The sequence below is a fragment of the Eschrichtius robustus genome, chromosome 3, assembly GCF_028021215.1.
Source record: "Eschrichtius robustus isolate mEscRob2 chromosome 3, mEscRob2.pri, whole genome shotgun sequence".
NCBI classification, from domain to species: domain Eukaryota; kingdom Metazoa; phylum Chordata; class Mammalia; order Artiodactyla; family Eschrichtiidae; genus Eschrichtius; species Eschrichtius robustus.
In genome coordinates, this window is record NC_090826.1 from 44,639,994 (window position 1) to 44,654,377 (window position 14,384).

Sequence of the window (14,384 nt, forward strand, 5' to 3'; positions counted from 1 at the left end):
GTTAAGTAATTCCAGCTGTTTCAAACTGTGTTTGAATAAAGACCTGCAGAAAGGAAAATGGAAAAACTAGTTGGTGGGATCTGGAGGATTTTTTTTTTCTTTTTGTTTTTAAAGTGGTTGTAATCAGAATGGGAGAAAATATTTGCAAATGAAGCAACTGACAAAGGATTAATCTCCAAGATTTACAAGCAGCTCATGCAGCTCAATAACAAAAAAACCAACAACCCAATCCAAAAATGGGCAGAAGACCTAAATAGACATTTCTCCAAAGAAGATATACAGATTGCCTACAGACACATGAAAGAATGCTCAACATCATTAATCATTAGAGAAATGCAAATCAAAACTACAATGAGATATCATCTCACACCGGTCAGAATGGCCATCATCAAAAAATCTAGAAACAATAAATGCTGGAGAGGGTGTGGAGGAAAGGGAACACTCTTGCACTGTTGGTGGGAATGTAAATTGATACAGCCACTATGGAGAACAGTATGGAGGTTCCTGAAAAAACTACAAATAGAACTACCATACGACCCAGCAATCCCAATACTGGGCATATACCCTGAGAAAACCATAGGTCAAAAAGAGTCATGTACCAAAATGTTCATTGCTGCTCTATTTACAATAGCCAGGACATGGAAGCAACCTAAATGTCCATCGACAGATGAATGGATAAAGAAGATGTGGCACATATACACAATGGAATATTACTCAGCCATAAAAAGAAATGAAATGGAGGTATTTGTAATGAGGTGGATGGAGTTAGAGTCTGTCATACAGAGTGAAGTAAGTCAGAAAGAGAAAAACAAATACCGTATGCTAACACATATATACGGAATCTAAGGAAAAAAAAAAAAAAAGGCCATGAAGAACCTAGTGGCAAGACGGGAATAAAGACACAGACCTACTAGAGAATGGACTTGAGGATATGGGGAGGGGGTGGGGTGAGATGTGACAGGGTAAGAGAGTGTCATGGACATATATACACTACCAAATGTAAAATAGATAGCTAGTGGGAAGCAGCCGCATAGCACAGGGAGATCACCTCGGTGCTTTGTGACCACCTAGAGGGGTGGGATGGGGAGGGTGGGAGGGAGGGAGATGCAAGAGGGAAGAGAAATGGGAACATACTGTATGTGTATAACTGATTCACTTTGTTATAAAGCAGAAGCTAACACACCATTGTAAGGCAATTATACTTCAATAAAGATGTTTAAAAAAAAAAAAAAGTGGTTGTACCATTTTCCATTACTACTAGCAGTGTGTGAGATTTCAGTTGTTTCACATTCTCATCAACACTTGATGTGGTCAGTTTTTAAAATTTCAGCCATTCAAAAGAGTATATAGTGGTGTTTTATTTTAGTTTTAATTTGCATATCCCTCATGACTAGTGATGTTGAGCATCTTTTCTTGTGCTTATTGGTCATTCATATATCTTTTGTGAAGTGTCTGTTCAGATCTTTTGCCCTTTGATTATTGGGTTACTTGTCTTCTTTATTGTGTTGTAAAATTTATATAAATGTATATTGTGGAAACAAGTAATTTGTCTGATATATGTGGGCTGTGAATGTTTTCTCCCAGTCTGTGGCTTACTTTTTTGTTTTATTAATAGTGTCTTTTGAAGGACAAATTAAAAATTTTTTGATTATCAATTACATATTTTCTTATCAATTATTTTAATGGTTCAGGCTTTTTATATTCCAAGAAACTTGCCTACTGCAAGGTTGTAAAGATTTTCTTCTATTTTTATTCTAGGAGTTCTGTAGTTTTAGATTTTACATTTAAGTATATGATCTATTTTGAGTCAATTTTTATATTTGGTGTAAGGTAAAGGTTGATATTACTCTTTTTTTTCCCCATACACATATTCAGCACCATTTATTGGAAAGACTTTTCTCTCCCCATTGAATTGCCTTGACACCTTTGTCAAAAATTGCCCATGTATGTGAGGGTCCGTTTTTGGATTCTCTGTTCTATTCCAATGATCTACATGTCTACCTTTTCACCAATACCAAGTTAGTTTGGCTACTGTGTTTATTCTACTATACTCTACTATACTATATTATATCAGATAGGATAAGTTCTCCAATTTTGTTCGTTTTAAAAATCATTTTGGTTATTTTAGGTCCTTTGAATCTCCATGTACATATTAGAATTAGTTTGTCAATTTCTACAAAATAAAAAGCTTGCTGGAAGTTTCATTGGGATGTCATTGAGTCTGTAGATTGATTTAGAGAGAATTGTCATCTTAACAATGTTGAATCTTCCAATCCATTAGATGTGTATATGTTTCCATTTATTTAGCTCTCCTTTAACTTCTATTAGAATGTTTGTAGTTTTCAGTATAGCTCTTAGGTGTCTTTTGTTAGGTTTATTCCTTGGTATTTTATGGGTTTTGGCATAATTTTTTTTTTAACCTTCATTTTCCAATGTTTACTGATAGTATATAAGAATACAATTGATTTTAAAAAACTTAGAAACTGTAACTTTGCTAAATTCCTTTGTTCTAGTCGTTATTTTGCAGATTATGAGTGATGTTTCATATAAATAATCATGCCATTTGCCAATGACAGTTTTATGTCTTCCTTTCTGATTTTTTTTTTTTTTTTATAAATGTGATTCATTCTGGTATTTTCCCTTCTATTTTTTTTAAATTTTTATTTATTTATTTATTTATGGCTGTGTTGGGTCTTCGTTTCTGTGTGAAGGCTTTCTCTAGTTGCGGCAAGTGGGGGCCACTCTTCATCGCGGTGCGCGGGCCTCTCACTATCGCGGCCTCTCTTGTTGCGGAGCACAGGCTCCAGACGCGCAGGCTCAGTAATTGTGGCTCACGGGCCTAGTTGCTCCGCGGCATGTGGGATCTTCCCAGACCAGGGCTCGAACCCATGTCCCCTGCATTGGCAGGCAGATTCTCAACCACTGCGCCACCAGGGAAGCCCTCTGATCTTTTTATTTTTATTTTTTCTTACCTTATTGCAATGACTGTGAGCTCTAGTACCATATTGAATAGAAGAGGTGAAAGTGCGCATCATTACCTTGTTCCTGATCTCAGGGGATGCACTTTAATCTTTTACTATTATGTATAATGTTAGCTATAGGCTTTTTGTTTATACTATTTATCATGTTGAGAAAGTTCCCTACTATTCTTAGCCTGCTGAGGTTTTTTGTTGTTGTTGTTTTGTCATCAAGGGGTGTTGAATTTTCAAAAAATTCTTCTGCATCTATTAAAATGATCATATGGATTTTGTCCTTTATTCTTTTGACATGGTGAATTACATTAATTTTGAATGTTAAACTAACCTTATTTTTCTGGGATTAATCCTACCTTTTAATATATTGTTAGAATCAATTTGCTAGCATTTTGTTAATGAAATTTGTTTATATATTCAAGAAGGATATTTGTCTGTAGTTTTCTTTTTTTCCAAGTTGTTTTATTCCGGTCTCATAAAATAAATTGAGCAGTGGTCACTCATTCTCTATTTTCTGAAATAGTTTGTGTAATATTAGTGTTAGTTCTTCCTTGACTGTTTCATTACCAGTATAATCAAGTAGATTAAAGTTTTCTTTAGGGGAGATGTTTTCAATAAATTAAAATTTCTTAATAGATATAGGCCTGTTTATAATTTTATTTATTTACTTATTTTTTAACATCTTTATTGGAGCATAATTGCTTTACAGTGGTGTGTTAGTTTCTGCTTTATAAAAAAGTGATTCAGCTATACATATATGTATATCACCATATCTCCTCCCTCTTGCATCTCCCTCCCACCCTCCCTATCCCACCCCTCTAGGTGGTCACAAAACATCGAGCTGATCTCCCTGTGCTATGTGGCTGCTTCCCACTAGCTATCTATTTTACATTTGGTAGTGTATATATGTCCATGCCACTCTCTCACTTCGTCCCAGCTTACACATCTCCCTCCCCGTGTCCTCAAGTCCATTGTCTACATCTGCATCTTTATTCCTGTCCTGCCCCTAGGTTCTTCAGAACATTTTTTTTTTTTAGATTCCATATATATGTGTTAACATACAGTATTTGTTTTTCTCCTTCTGACTTACTTCATTCTGTATGACAGACTCTGGGTCCATCCACCTCACTACAAATAACTCAATTTCATTTCTTTTTATGGCTGATTAGTATTCCATTGTATATATGTGCCACATCTTCTTTATCCATTCATCTGTCGATGGACACTTAGGTTGCTTCCATGTCCTGGCTTTGTAAATAGAGCTGCAATGAACATTGTGGTACATGACTCTTTTTGAATTATGGTTTTCTTAGGGTATATGCCCAGTAGTGGTATTGATGGGTCGTATGGTAGTTCTATTTTTAGTTTTTTAAGGAATGTCCGTACTGTTCTCCACAGTGGCTGTATCAATTTACATTCCCACCAACAGTGCAAGAGGGTTCCCTTTTCTCCACACCCTCTCCAGCATTTATTGTTTGTAGATTCTTTGATGATGGCCATTCTTACTGGTGTGAGGTGATACCTCATTGTAGTTTTGATTTGCATTTCTCTAATGAGTAGTGATGTTGAGCGTCCTTTCATGTGTTTGTTGGCAATCTGTATATCTTCTTTGGAGAAATGTCTATTTAGGTCTTCTGCCCATTTTTGGATTGGGTTGTTTGTATTTTTGATATTGAGCTGCATGAGCTGTTTATATATTTTGGAGATTAATCCTTTGTCAGTTGCTTCATTTGCAAATATTTTCTCCCATTCTGAGGGTTGTCTTTTCGTCTTGTTTATGGTTTCCTTTGCTGTGCAAAAGCTTTTAAGTTTCATGAGGTCCCATTTATTTTTGTTTTTATTTCCCTTTCTCTAGGAGGTGGTTCAAAAAGGATCTTGCTGTGATTTGTCATAGAGTGTTCTGCCTATGTTTTCCTCTAAGAGTTTGATAGTGTCTGGCCTTACATTTAGGTCTTTAATCCATTTTGCGTTTATTTTTGTGTATGGTGTTAGGGAGTGTTCAAATTTCAGTCTTTTGCATGTAGCTGTCCAGTTTTCCCAGCACCACTTATTGAAGAAGCTGTCTTTTCTCCATTGTATATTCTTGCCTCTTTTATCAAAAATAAGGTGGCCATATGTGCGTGGGTTTATCTCTGGGCTTTCTATCCTGTTCCATGGTTCTATATTTTCTGTTTTTGTGCCAGTACCATACTGCCTTGATTACTGTGGCTTTGTAGTATAGTCTGCAGTCTAGGAGCCTGATTCCTGCAGCTCCGTTTTTCTTTCTCAAGATTGCTTTGGCTATTCAGGGTCTTTTGTGTTTCCATACAAATTGTGAAATTTTTTGTTTTAGTTCTGTGAAAAATGCCATTGGTAGTTTGATAGGGATTGCATTGACTCTGTAGATTGATTTGGGTAATATAGTCATTTTCACAATGTTGATTCTTCCAGTCCAAGAACATGATATATCTCTCCATCTGTTTGTATCATCTTTAATTTCTTTCATCAGTCTTACAGATTTCTGTATACAGGTCTTTCGTCTCCTTAGGTAGGTTTATTCCTAGGTATTTTATTCTTTTTGTTGCAGTGGTAAATGGGAGTGTTTCCTTAATTTCTCTTTCAGATTTTTCATCATTAGTGTATAGGAATGCAAGAGATTTCTGTGCATTAATTTTGTATCCTGCTACTTTACCAAATTCATTGATTAGCTCTAGTAGTTTTCTGGTAACATCTTTAGGATTCTCTATGTCGTGTCATCTGCAAACAGTGACAGCTTTACTTCTTCTTTTCCGATTTGGATTCCTGTTATTTCTTTTTCTTCTCTGATTGCTGTGGCTAAAACTTCCAAAACTATGTTGATTAATAGTGGTGAGAGTGCAGAACCTTGTCTTGTTCCTGATCTTAGAGGAAATGGTTTCAGTTTTTCACCACTGAGAATGATGTTGGCTGTGGGTTTGTCATATATGGCCTTTATTATGTTGAGGTAAGTTCCCTCTATGCCTACTTTCTGGAGGGTTTTAATCATAAATCGGTGTTGAATTTTGTTGAAACCTTTTTCTGCATCTTTTGAGATGATCATGTGGTTTTTCGTTCAATTTGTTAATATGGTTTTTCACACTGATTGATATGCGTGTATTGAAGAATCCTTGCATTCCTGGGATAAACCCAACTTGATCATGGTGTATGATCCCTTTAATGTGCTGTTGGATTCTGTTTGCTAGTATTTTGTTGAGGATTTTTGCATCTATGTTCATCAGTGATATTGGCCTGTAGTTTTCTTTCTTTGTGACATCTTTGTCTGGTTTTGGTATCAGGGTGATGGTGGCCTTGTAGAATGAGTTTGGGAGTGTTCCTCCCTCTACTATATTTCGGAAGAGTTTGAGAGGTATAGGTGTTAGCTCTTCTCTAAATGTTTAGTAGAATTTGCCTGTGAAGCCATCTGGTCCTGGGCTTTTGTTTGTTGGAAGATTTTTAATCACAGTCTCAATTTCAGTGCTTGTGATTGGTCTGCTTTTATTTTCTATTTGCTCCTGATTCAGTCTTGGAAGGTTGTGCTTTACTAAGAATATGTCCATTTCTTTGTGGTTGTCCATTTTATAGGCATATAGTGGCTTGTAGTAATCTCTCATGATCCTTTGTATTTCTGCAGTGTCAGTTGTTACTTCTCCTTCTTCATTTCTAATTTTATTGATTTGAGTCTTCTCCCTTTTTTTCTTGATGAGTCTGGCTAATGGCTTATCAATTTTGTTTATCTTCACAGAACCAGCTTTTAGTTTTATTGATCTTTGCTACCGTTTCCTTCATTTCTTTTTCATTTATTTCTGATCTGATCTTTATGATTTCTTTCCTTCTGCTAACTTTGGAGGTTTTTTGTTCTTCTTTCTCTAATTGCTTTAGGTGTAAGGTTAGGTGATTTATTTGAGATGTTTCTTGTTTCTTGAGGTAGGATTGTATTGCTGTAAACTTCCCTCTTAGAGCTGCTTTTGCTGCATCCCATAGGTTTTGGGTCGTCGTGTTTTCATTGTCATTTGTTTCTAGGTATTTTTTATTTCCTCTTTGATTTCTTCAGTGATCTCTTAGTTATTTAGTAGTGTATTGTGTAGCCTCCAAGTGTTTGTATTTTTTACATATTTTTTCCTGTAATTGATATCTAGTCTCATAGCATTGTGGTCGGAAAAGATACTTGATATGATTTCCGTTCTCTTAAATTTACCAAGGCTTAATTTGTTACCCAAGATATGATCTATCCTGGAGAATGTTCCATGAGCACTTGAGAAGAAAGTGTGTTCTGTTGTTTTTGGATGAAATGTCCTATAAATATCAATTAAGTCCATCTTGTTTAATGTGTCTTTTAAAGCTTGTGTTTCCTTATTTATTTTCGTTTTGGATGATCTGTCCATTGGTGAAAGTTGGGTGTTAAAGTCCCCTACTATGATTGTGTTACTTTCGATTTCCCCTTTTATGGCTGTTAGCATTTGCCTTATGTATTGAGGTGCTCCTATGTTGGGTGCATAAATATTTACAATTGTTATATCTTCTTCTTGGATTGATCCCTTGATCATTATGTAGTGTCCTTCATTGTCTGTTGTAATAGTCTTTATTTTAAAGTCTACTTTATCTGATATGGGAATTGCTTCTCCAGCTTTCTTTTGATTTCCATTTGAATGGAATATCTTTTTCCATCCCCTCACTTTCAGTCTGTATGTGTCCCTAGATCTGAAGTGGGTCTCTTGTAGACAGCATATATATGGTTCTTGTTTTTGTATCCATTCAGCCAGTCTGTGTCTTTTGGTTGGAGCATTTAATCCATTTACATTTAAGGTAATTATTGATACGTATGTTCCTATTACCATTTTCTTAATTATTTTGGGCTTGTTATTGTAGGTCTTTCCTTCTCTTGTGTTTCCTGCCTAGAGAAGTTCCTTTGGCATTTGTTGTAGAGCTGGTTTGGTGGTGCTGAATTTTCTTAGCTTTTGCTTGTCTGTAAAGTTTTTAATTTCTCTGTCAAATCTGAATGAGATCCTTGCTGGGTAGAGTAATCTTGGTTGTAGGTTTTTCCCTTTCATCACTTTAAATATGTCCTGCCACTTCCTTCTGGCTTGCAGAGTTTCTGCTGAAAGATCAGCTATTAACCTTATGGGGATTTCCTTGTATGTTATTTGTTGGTTTTCCCTTGCTGCTTTTAATATTTTTTCTTTGTATTTAATTTTTGATAGCTTGATTAATATGTGTCTTGGTGTATTTCTCCTGTATGGGACTCTGTGTGTTTCCTGGACTTGATTATTTCCTTTTCCATATTAGGGAAGTTTTCAACTATAATCTCTTCAAATATTTTCTCAGTCCCTTTCTTTTTCTCTTCTTCTTCTGGGACCCGTATAATTCGAATGTTTGTGCATTTAATGTTGTCTCAGAGATCTCTGAGACCGTCCTCAATTCTTTTCATTCTTTTTTCTTTATTCTGCTCTGTGGTAGTTATTTCCACTTTTTTTTCTTCCAGGTCACTTATCTTTTCTTCTGCCTCAGTTATTCTGCTATTGATTCCTTCTAGAGAATTTTTAATTTCATTTATTGTGTTGTTCATCATTGTTTGTTTGCTCTTTAGTTCTTCTAGCTTCTTGTTAAACGTTTCTTGTATTTTCTCCATTCTATTTCCAAGATTTTGAATCATCTTTACTGTCATTACTCTGCATTCTTTTTCAGGTAGACAGACTACCTATTTCCTCTTCATTTGTTTGGTCTGGTAAGTTTTTACCTTGCTCCTTCATCTGCTGTGTGTTTCTGTCTTCTCATTTTGCTTAACTTACTGTGTTTGGGGTCTCCTTTTTGCAGGCTGCAGGTTCGTAGTCCCCATTGTTTTTGTGTCTGCCCCCAGTGGGTAAGTTTGGTTCAGTGGGTTGTGTAGGCTTCCTGATGGAGGGGACTGGTGCCTGTGTTCTGGTGGATGCGGCTGGATCTTGTCTTTCTGATGGGCAGGACTCTGTCCGGTGGTGTGTTTCGGGGTGTCTGTGTCCTTATTATGATTTTAGGCAGCCTCTCTGCTGATGAGTGGGGTTGTGTTCCTGTCTTGCTAGTTGTTTGCCATAGGGTAGCAGCTCTGTAGCTTGCTTGTCGTTGAGTGGAGCTGGGTCTTAGTGTTGAGACGGTGATCTCTGGGAGAGCTTTTGCTGTTTGATATTACGTGGAGCCAGGAGGTCTCTGGTGGACCAATGTCCTGAACTCAGCTCTCCCACCTCAGAGGCACAGGCCTGACACCTGGCTGGAGCGCCAAGACCCTGTCAGCCACACGGCTCAGAAGAAAAGTGAGAATAAAGAAAGAAAGAAAGAAAAAAATAAAATAAAATAAAGTTATTAAAATATAAAATAAAAAAATTATTAAAAAGTAAAAAATTAAAAAGTATTAAAAATAAAAGAAAGAAAGAAGAGAGCAACCAAACCAAAAAACAAATCCACCAATGATAAGAAGCGCTAAAACCTATACTAAAAAAACAATAAGCAAAAAAAACACACAAAAAACGGACAGACAGAACCCTAGGACAAATGGTAAAAGCAAAGCTATATAGACAAAATCACACAAAGAAGCATACACATACACCCTCAGAAAAAGAGAAAGAGGAAAGAAATATATATATATATTTAAAAAAAAAAAGGAATAGTGCAACCAAATCAATAAAAAATCTGCCAGTGATAATAAACTCTAAATACTAAACTAAGATAAACATAAAACCAGAAACAAATTAAATGCATAAAGCAAACCCCAAGTCTACCGTTGCTCACCGACTCAATTTTGGGATGATTCGTTGTCTATTCACGTATTCCAGAGATGCAGGGTACATCAAGTTGATTGTGGAGATTTAATCCGCTGCTCCTGAGGCTGCTGGGAGGGATTTCTCTTTCTCTTCTTTGTTCACACAGCTCCTGGGGTTCAGCTTTGGATTTGGCCCCGCCTCTGCATGTAGGTTGCCTGAGGATGTCTGTTCCCTGCCCAGACACGATGACGAGGTTGAAGTAGCAGCCCATCAGGGGGCTCTGGCTCACTCAGGCATGGGGGAGGGAAGGGTATGGAATGTGGGGCGAGCCTGCGGCGGCAGAGGCTGGCATGATGTTGCAGCAGCCTGAGGCATGCCGTGTGTTCTCCCGGGGAAGTTGTCCCTGGATCCCGGGACCCTGGCAGTGGCGGGCTGCACAGGCTCCTGGGAGGGGAGGTGTGGATAGTGACCTGTGCTTGCACACAGGCTTCTTGGTGGCTGCAGCAGCAGCCTTAGCGTTTCATTCTCGTCTCTTGTGTCCTCACTGATAGCCGTGGCTCGCGTCTGTCTCTGGAGCTCCTTTAGGCGGTGCTCTGAATCCCCTCTCCTCGTGCACCCCGAAACAATGGTCTCTCGCCTCTTTCGCAGGTCCAGACTTTTTCCCGGACTCCCTCCTGGCTAGCTGTGACACACTAGCCCCCTTCAGGCTGTGTTCATGCAGCCATCCCCAGTCCTCTCCCTGGGATCTGAACTCTGAAGCCAGAGCCTCAGCTCTCAGCCCCCACCAGCCCCGTTGGGTGAGCAGACAAGCCTCTCGGGCTGCTGAGTGCTGGTCGGCAGCAATCCTCTGTGCGGGAATCTCTCCGCTTTGCCCTCTGCACCCCTGCTGCTGCACTCTCCTCCGTGGCTCCGAAGCTTCCCCCCCGCCACCCCCCGTCTCCACCAGTGAAGGGACTTCCTAGTGTGTGGAAACTTTTCCTCCTTCACAGCTGGCTCCCAGAGGTGCAGGTCCCATCCCTATTCTTTTGTCTCTGTTTTTTCTTTTTCTTCTTTTGCCCTACCGAGGTACGCAGGGAGTTTCTTGCCTTTTGGGAAGTCTGAGGTCTTCTGCTGGTGTTCAGTAGGTGTTCTGTAGGAGTTGTTCCTCATGTAGATGTATTTCTGATGTATTTGTGGGGAGGAAGGTGATCTCCACGTCTTACTCCTCCGCCATCTTGAAGGTCTGATCTATAATTTTTGTTTCTTCCTGTACCTTTTAATTTTGATAAGATATATTTTTCAAGAAAATTGTCCATTTCATTTAAGTAGCCAAATTTGTTCACTGAAGTTGTTCGAAGTATTCTCTTATTATCCTTTTAATGTCTATAGAATCTATGGTGATAACCTTTTTTTAAAATTCCTGATATTGATGGTTTTTGTTCTTTCTCCTTTTTTTCCTTCATCTGTCTAGCTAGAAGTTTGTCAATTTTGTTGAGCTTTACAAAGATTCAGCTTTTGCCTTTGTTACTGTCTTTTTTTCTCCTCCATTTCACTGATCTCTGCTCTTTATTATTTACTTACTTTAACTTACTTTGGATTTACTTTTTTTTGTTTTGTTTTGTTTTAAGTTTCTTATGATAGATCCTTAGATCATTTATTTTAGATATTTCTCCTTTTCTAGTGTAAGTATGTAAAGCTATACATTTTCTTCTAAGCAGTATTTTAGCTGCATTCCACAGATTTTGATATATTCATTGTCATTTAGTTCAAAATATTTAAAATGTCCCTTTAATGTCTAATTTTGTCTTTGACCTGTAAATTATTTAGAAGTGTGCTGTTTAATATCCAGGTATTTGGAACTTTCCTAGGTATCTTGTTGTTATTGCTTTCTATTATAATTTTGCTGTAGTCAGAGATTACGCTTTGTTTGATTTTGATCCTTTTAAATTAATTGAAATTTACTTTATGGCTCAGCATATGGTATATATTGGTGAACTTATGCACTTGAAAAATAATGCCGATTCTGCGGTTGTTAGATGTAATGTTCTATATATGTTAATTAAATCAAGATGATTGATAGAATTTTTAAGACCTTCTGTGTCTCTACTAATTTATTTGACTTGCTCTATCACTTGCTGAGAGAGGGCTGTTAGAATCTCCTACTACAATTGTGGAACTATTTCTTTCTTTAGTTCTGTCAATTTTTGCTTCATTTATCTTGAGGCCCTCTTATTTATAATTGTTATGTCTTCCTGATGAGTTGTGTTTTTTTTCATTATGAAACATTCTGCTTTATCTCTGGTTATAGTCTTTGTCTAGAAGTCTCTTTTATCTGACTAACATAGCATGCCAGCCTTCTTATGCTTACTGTTTACATGATATATCTTTTTCTATCCGTTTGCTTTCGACCTATTTGGGTTATTTATTTATTTATATACTTATTTATTTATTTGTCTATTTAAGGTGTGTCTCTTGTAGGCAGTAGTGTATTGTTTTTTATCGACTTTGTCAGTTTCTGCCTTTTAATGGAGTGTTTAACGGAGTGTCGTCTAATACAGTAGCCACTAGCTCTATGTGGTTATTGAATCCTTAAAATGTGGCTGGTCCAAATTGAGATGTGCTATAAGTATGAAGTACACATCAGATTTCGAAGCCTTAATATGAAAAATAGAATATAAAGTATTTCATTAATAATTTTTTATATTGCTTACATTTTTTAAAAAATTTATTTATTTTTGCCTGTGTTAGGTCTTCATTGCTGTGTGTGGGCTTTCTCTAGTTGCGGCGAGCGGGGGCTACTCTTTATTGCAGTGTGCGGGCTTCTCATTGCGGTGGCTTCTCCTGTTGTAAAGCATAGGCTCTAGGCACGTGGGCTTCAGTAGTTGTGGCGTGTGGGCTCTAGAGCGCAGGCTCTGTAGTTGTGGCACACAGGCTTAGTTGCTCCACAGCATGTGGGATCTTCCTGGACCAGGGATCGAACCCGTGTCCCCTGCATTGACAGGTGGATTCTTAACCACTGTGCCACCAGGGAAGTCCCTATATTGGTTACATTTTGAAATGAAAATATTTTGGATATATTGGGTTAAACATTATAAAATATATATTAAATAAAATATATACTAGAAAATTTTTAAGTACATATGTGATTTGCATTATATTTCTGTTGGGCAGTGTGATTTAAAGAGCATTAACATTTAATGTGATTACATATTTATATAGTAGGATTTAGGTTGACCATTTTATTATCTGTTTCCTCTGTTTGTCCCTTTGTTTTTTGTTACTCTGTTTTCTGTCTCACCTGCTGCCTTTTGGAGTATCTGAATATTTTTAGTATGACATTTTAGTATGTATTGGCTTTTTGGCCATATCTGTTTATTCTTAGCTTAGTTTTTGTTTAGTTTAGTTTTGTTTTAGTGGTTGCAGGGTTTCTCAACCTCAATACTGTTGACACTTGAGCTACATCATTCTTTTTTGTGAGGCTTGGGCATTGTAGGATGTTTAACAGCATTCCTGGCCCTCTACCCACTACATGCCAGTAGTACCTACCCCCACAGCTGTGATAATCAAAAATGTTTCCAGACATTGCCAAATGTCCCCTGGGGGACAAAATTTCTCTGGGCTGAGAACCACTGCTGTAGGGGGTCTCCTTAGCGTTAATATTGTACCACTTCACATAAAATGTAGAAACCTTGCAAACATATACGTGCATTAACCAATTCCCTTCTGCCTTACACCCACCTTTATGTTAAATTATCATATGTATTACATCTATGTACATTAAAAAAACCCCAAAGACAGTGTTATAATTTTTGTTTTCAATAGTTGCACATATTTTACAGACCTTAAGAGGAAAAAAGTCCTTTATATTTACCCAGATATTTATTATTTCTGTTGTTCTTTCCTCTTTCTTGCTGATCTAAATTTTTCTAGAGAATTTACTTTAGCATTTCTTATAAAGCAGGTCTTCTGGAATGTTAACTCCCCAGTGGAATTATTCTGATACTTCATAGGATTGTATGTATTATGGAAAATCATGCAGTAAATTATTCACTTCTTGGGGTTGGTTTGTGTTCAGTCTGCTATTACTCGATACAGTGACAATATTTAACAATACAAAAGCAGTAATAGCAGATAGTTTACTTGTTATGACTAGAACCTTGTATCAGGTTCTATGTTAGAAACACATCAGAAAATAGAAGAATGTCTCAATGGATGGTTTTTAATCTACAACCTGGATTTAAAATCAAATTAAAAGTGTTAAGTCATCTAAAATTCTGTGATTAGTATGTTTCATTTTGCCAGTAGAGAAACGCTCTTGTTTTAGAAGGCAATAAAATATGTTGGCTAAGAACACAGTCTATGGAGCCAGGCTGCCTGAGTATTCTAGGTCCCCTGCTTTGGCCTTAGACTGGTTACTTAATATCTATGTGTCTCTTTCCTCATCTGTAAAATGGGAATGATAGTACCTACTTCATAGTGTTGAGGATTAAATTAAATTATGTAAATATACATAAAATAATGAGAACAAGGCCTGACACAGAGTGAGTACGTAAAAGCTGTTAGCCACCTCTGATAACACCACCACCACCATTATCATTTGGAGATTCCACCTCTCATTACCAGAAATATCATCTGGAAGAATATTTTATACAGTACATGCATTTTTATTTCTTAACCACCTGGAAGAATGACCAGGGAACTGATAGGA

The 14,384-nt window shown here is 37.1% G+C and overlaps 1 protein-coding gene across 1 annotated transcript in view; it reads left to right on the top strand.

Moving 5' to 3' along the window:
- Window positions 1-14,384, top strand: part of SCP2 (sterol carrier protein 2) — a 155,273-nt gene that overhangs the window by 62,374 nt on the left and 78,515 nt on the right. The gene's annotated exons all lie outside the window — the stretch shown is intronic.